General features: G+C 42.2%; 1 non-coding gene across 1 annotated transcript; it reads right to left on the bottom strand.

Annotated features, from left to right (window-relative positions):
- Positions 1 to 918: 918 nt before the first annotated feature.
- LOC145641207 (small nucleolar RNA R71) lies at positions 919 to 1,024 on the bottom strand. The gene has a single exon (XR_014115268.1). It is a non-coding gene; the product is annotated as a small nucleolar RNA R71 (small nucleolar RNA).
- Between the last annotated feature and the right edge of the window lie 4,875 nt (positions 1,025 to 5,899).

The following is a 5,899-nucleotide window of genomic DNA, read 5'->3' on the forward strand; positions in this document are numbered from 1 at the left end:
CTATTGATTTTAATCATCATTTTCTTGTTTACTTGTAGTTTTAGTGTTCTACTCAACAAAACCAACAAAACAATCCGCTTTTCACTCTTGCATTAGTGATATTTGATGTTGAATTAGCATGCTTCCCTAGTGGTTCGACCCTTTACTTGCCACTAACTAGTTTAGTGTAGGTTTAGGTTTTTTAAATGATTAATTTTGTTAGGGTGGTAGCTTAACAACCTATCTTATCCCGATCAAATTTTGGCGGCGTTGCCGGGGAAGCGGCTTGTTTAGCGAATTTTATTGCTTTTGTTAGAGTCATTTTGCTTTCTTTTCTTTTTGTTTCTTTTGTTTTATCATCCTTGTCATTGCTAATTGTTTGCTTAGCTTTGGTGAATGCTTAGGAAATCTTAAGGAGCACCCTCACATTAAATTGACCACGAAATCAACCGAACCTTGAGACAAGTCTGTAGGCTTTATCAAGACGAGGGAAGAGGTTTTGGTGATATAGTTGACAGTGAGAGTGATACTTACTCTTCAAGTTCACCACGCGAATCAATGGCGGGACAAGAGAATGATGTCTTGTTTCGTGAGTTCAGAAATCCGGTGGATTATGAGCTCACGGGAGGGATTTTGCTTCCCGTCACGGAAACCAACTTCTCAATCCATCCACAATATACTCGAATGGTCCAACCGGAGCAATTTTCCGGAAGTGCAAGTGAGGACCCTATTGAACATTTGGACCGATTCCTTGAATTTTGCGCAATGATGAAAACCAATGAAGTGAGTCAAGACTACATTTGTATGCACCTTTTCTTGCAATCTCTCACCGGACGAGCAAAGAAATGGCTAAAGCAAGTTAAGCCTAACTCTCTCACAACATGGAGGGAGGTTGTAAAGGCGTTCTTGAAGCGCTTTATCTCCGAAGAGAAGACCGCCGAAATGAGAAGGAAAATTGCATCTTTTGAGCAAGAGGCTGATGAAAGTCTTGGTGAAGCATGGGAGAGATTCAAAGAGTTGGTGCAAGCATGTCAAGAGCTCATGCGGTTTTTCTACGACGGATTGGAGCCTATGTCAAGAGCCAATTTGGATGCGGGGGCAGGTGGTCAATTAATCAAGATCCCTCAAAATCAAGTTGAAGCCACAATAGAAGAGGTAGCAAAGAATTACTCTTGGGGGGGCCGAAGAAGAAACGCTCCAAAGAGAGGTGGTATTTACGAATTGGAGAAAGGTTATCAATTACAACATCAAATTGATCAACTAACAAAAGGGCTTTCCAAATTGAACACGAGTGTGAATGCAAGTTCAAGTGGTGGAGCAAGCTCTTCTGAAGTTAACTCTTTCTCTTGTCAAAATTGTGGAGGAACGAACTATGATACATCCTATTGTGGAGGTTTAAGCCCCGAACATGTAGCGGCATACAACACAAGGCAAGAGGGATTTAGAGGAAGCGGTGGTGGAGTAGCTTGGAGACAACCACCACCCGGGTTTGTACCTCAACCTCAACAATGGAACCAACAAGCTCAACCTTCCTATAACTCCAATCCTCAATATCAAAACCCACCTCCATATCAACCCCAAAACCCAAGAGGAAGCTATCCATGGAACAACCAATACAACAATTAAACCCAAGCAACCTCAAAGAAACCATCAAGAACAAGCACCTCAAGCAGAGCTAACTCAAACTCAACTCCTCCAAGCCATGCATGCGCAAATGCAATCTTTTGGGCAACAAATGCAAGAGATAAGAGCTCACAACAAGATGGTTGATTCACAACTAGCTTAATTGGCCGAGAGAACTCCTTTCAATTCACCATCCTCTCTACCCTGACAACCACACCCTAACCCATCTCACAATCCAAAACCCAATACATGCAAGGCGATCACATTGAGGTCGGGAACTTCCTATGAAGGACCAAATAAAGGGGATAGTGAGGAAAAGAATGGAGGAGAGGAGAGTGTGAATGAAAACAACGGAGGTGAGAAAGAAAAAGGTGATGAGATAGAAGGAGGTTCGGAGAAGAAGAAGATAGACAATGAGAAGACAACTTCAATTCCTAGTGAGGCTAGGAATCTTGATGGACCGATTACTTTTCCCGGTCGGCTTGCGGAGAGGAAGTTAAATGACTAGTTCACAAAATTTCTTAGTGTCATGAAGAATTTGCATATCAACCTCCCTTTTCTTCAAGTTGTGACACAAATGCCATCTTATTCCAAGTTCCTCAAAGATATTCACACCAAGAAGAGGAAGCTCAATGATGAGCTTATCACCCTTCCACATCAAGTGTGTGCTCTTGTCCAACATAAGATGCCCAAGAAGGAAAAAGACCCGGGATGTTTCACTTTGCCGGTGAAAATTGGGAACATGAAAGCTAGGGGCGCCTTAGCCAATGTGGGAGCAAGTGTTAGTTTAATCCCTCTATACATTGCTCAAAAACTCAATATTGAGATGATCCCTACAAGGAAGACAATTCAATTGGCCGATTAATCGATGAAATTACCTTGTGGAGAGCTTGAGGATGTTCCAATTCAAGTGGGACACATCTACGTGCCTTGTGACTTTGTAGTGATGGATATGGAGGAAGAAGTTAACACTCCTTTGATTTTGGGACGTGAAGCTCTTAAAACTTTGGGGGCGGTCATCAATTGCAAGAACAACACCATCACTTGTGATGTGGCCGATGAAAAAATTGTCTTTGAATTTTGGGGGCGGTCATCAATGTTAAGACCCCAATGGTTGAAAAATGCTATAGAGTTGATGTTGTGAATGAAGATCTAGATCGTTTGGGGAGGGTCGTGATGAGGCCTCAAGAAAAGTTCCACTCTCAAGAGGCTAAAGAATTTGTCATGGCAATGGAGGAATCCTCAAAGGAGGAAGTTGAAAAACAAGTTGAGGTCGAGCTTGAGTCCAAGGAGGAGAAATTGGAGGAGAGTTCTAAGCCTCCTCCCAAGGTAGAACTCAAAACCCTTCCCCCTTCTTTGAAATATGCTTTTCTTAATAAGGAGGGAAAATACCCTATTATTGTCAATGGTACCATAGATGTTCTTGATTTGGAAAAACTTCTTGACGTTTTAAGGAAATAGAGGGATGTAATAGGGTATAGCATTGATGATATTAAAGGTATTAGCCCTTCTCTATGCATGCATCGTATTCATCTTGAAGATGATCATTCCACCTCCATTGAACCCCCACCTTCAAGAGGTTGTGAAGAAAGAAATCTTGAAACTACGTGAGGCGGGCATCATCTATGCTATCTCTGATAGCAAATGGGTTAGCCCAGTTCATGTGGTTCCAAAGAAGGGTGGAATGACCATAATCAAGGATGAAAAGGGAGAGGAAATCTCCACCCGGACGGTGACCGGGTGGATAATGTGCATTGATTATAAGAGATGGAACAAAAACACCAAGAAAGATCATTTTCCTCTCCCTTTCATGGACCAAATACTTGAAAGGCTTTCAACCCATGCTTTCTTTTGTTTCTTGGATGGGTATTCCGGATTTTTCCAAATCCCTATCCATCAAAGTGATCAAGAGAAAACTACTTTCACATGTCCATATGGGACATTTGCATACCGAAGAATGCCATTCGGATTATGCAATGCTCCCTCTACTTTTCAAAGATGCATGACTTCCATTTTCTCTGAGATGCTTGAAAAAGAAATAGAGGTTTTCATGGATGATTTTAGTGTTGGTGGCTCGTCTTTTGACACTTGTCTTTTTAACCTTGAAAAAGTTTTGAAAAGGTGTCAAGAGACGAGTTTGGTTTTAAATTGGCCATTTTATGGTTGAGGAGGGCATTGTCCTCGCCCATAAGGTTTCAAAAAATGGCATTGAAGTAGATCCGGCCAAGGTTTCGGTGATTGAAAAGTTGCCCCCTCTTACTTCCATCACCGGGGTACGGGCTTTTCTTGGGCATGCCGGTTTTTACCGGAGGTTTATCAAAGATTTTTCTTCAATCGCCAAAACCTTGACCGAATTACTCAAAAAAGAGGTTTTTTACTTAATGAGGCTTGCCTTGAGGCGTTTCGTAAGCTCAAGGAAGCTCTCATTTCTTCTCCCGTTGTGCAAGCTCCGAATTGGAGCTTGCCTTTTGAGCTAATGTGCGATGCTAGTGACTCTGCAATAGGTGCCCATTCTTGGTCAAAAGAAACAAGGAAAATCATGTGTCATCTACTACGCAAGTTGGACTCTAGATGAGGCTTAAAGGAATTACACAACAACGGAGAAAGAGAGGTTAGTGGTAGTGTTTGCATTCAATAAGTTTCGGTCCTATCTCATATGCTCAAAAGTTATCGTGTACACGGATCATATCGCGGTGCGGTATCTCATGACCAAGAAAAAAGCAAAGCCTCGCTTGATCCGTTGGGTTCTCTCTCTCCAAGACTTTCACATGGAAATGAGGGATAAGAAGGGAGCGGAGAACTATGTAGCGGATCATTTGTCTAGGCTACCATTTGAGAACAAGGAGGATGTATCGATTAATGATGAGATAGGATTCGAGGCCCTCATGGCTTTGGTGTCGACTTCTACCCCTTGGTACGCGGATATAGCCAACTATCTTGCGTGTGGAGTCGTTCCCCTAGAGTACTCTTCTTAACAAAAGAAGAAATTTTTCAAGGAGGTGAGAAGATACTTTTGGAATGACCCATACCTATTCAAGCAATGTGGAGATGGCCTTTATCAGAAGTGCGTTCCAGATCATGAAATTCAAGGTGTTCTTGAGCATTGCCACTCACTACCATGTGGAGGCCATGGTGGTGTTGACAAAACAGTGGCAAAAATCTCTCAATCCTTATTGTGGTGGCCGACAATGCATAGAGACGCCCACCAATTCGTTGCGCAATATGATAAATGTCAAAGGAGCGGAGGCATTACTAAGAGGGACGAAATGCCCCAAAAAAGTATTCTAGAAGTGGAACCCTTTGATGTTTGGGGGGTAGATTTCATGGGACCTTTCGTTTCTTCTTGTGGGAATCTATATATCTTGGTAGTGGTCGATTATGTGACAAAATGAATTGAAGCCATACCCTCACCTACCAATGATCACAAGGTTGTGCTTAAGCTCCTAAAGAAGATAATCTTTCCTAGGTTTGGAGTTCCGAGGGTGCTAATTAGTGATGGAGGCTCCCATTTCGCCAAAAAGCAATTTGAGGCTCTTCTCAAGAGATATGGCGTTCATCACAAGGTTGGATTACCTTACCACCCTCAAACTCAAGGACAAGTGGAGGTCTCGAATCGTGAAATCAAAAATCTTCTTGAAAGGATGGTGAACAAATCAAAGAAAGATTGGTCTCTCAAACTTGATGACACGCTATGGGCTCTAAGGATGGCGTACAAGACTCCAATCGGCACGACCACCTATAGGTTGGTCTATGGAAAGGCTTGTCACTTGCCGGTTGAGTTGGAGTACAAGGCATGGTGGGCCATCAAAGAGCTCAATATGGATTTATCGTTGGCCGGTGAGAAGAGATTGCTTAAGCTCAATGAACTTGAAGAGCTTAGAGATGATGCTTATGAGAGCTCAAGGTTATATAAGGAGAAGATAAAAAAGTGGCATGACCAACATATTCGAAACAAGAACTTTAAGGTTGGAGACAAGGTTTTGCTTTTCAACTCAAGGCTTCGTTTGTTTCCGGGTAAACTCAAGTCAAAGTGGTCGGGTCCTTTTGTGATTTCAAAGACTACTCCTTATGGCTCCTTTGAGTTAGATGTAGATGGTAACAAGTTTATGGTTAATGGTGATCGTTTAAAGCATTACTTTTTCAAGGATGAAGTTGGTATCATCGAATGTATATTGCTTGATCCTTTGGATCCCAAGCCTCCCACTTGAAGAATTTTTCTCATGGTCAAGCTAGTGACCTCACAAAGAAACGCTTCTCAGGAGGCAACCCAAGTTTCTAACTCCTTTCTAAATTTTTT

Source organism: Chenopodium album, chromosome 7, assembly GCF_948465745.1.
Source record: "Chenopodium album chromosome 7, dcCheAlbu1.1, whole genome shotgun sequence".
Classification (NCBI taxonomy): domain Eukaryota; kingdom Viridiplantae; phylum Streptophyta; class Magnoliopsida; order Caryophyllales; family Amaranthaceae; genus Chenopodium; species Chenopodium album.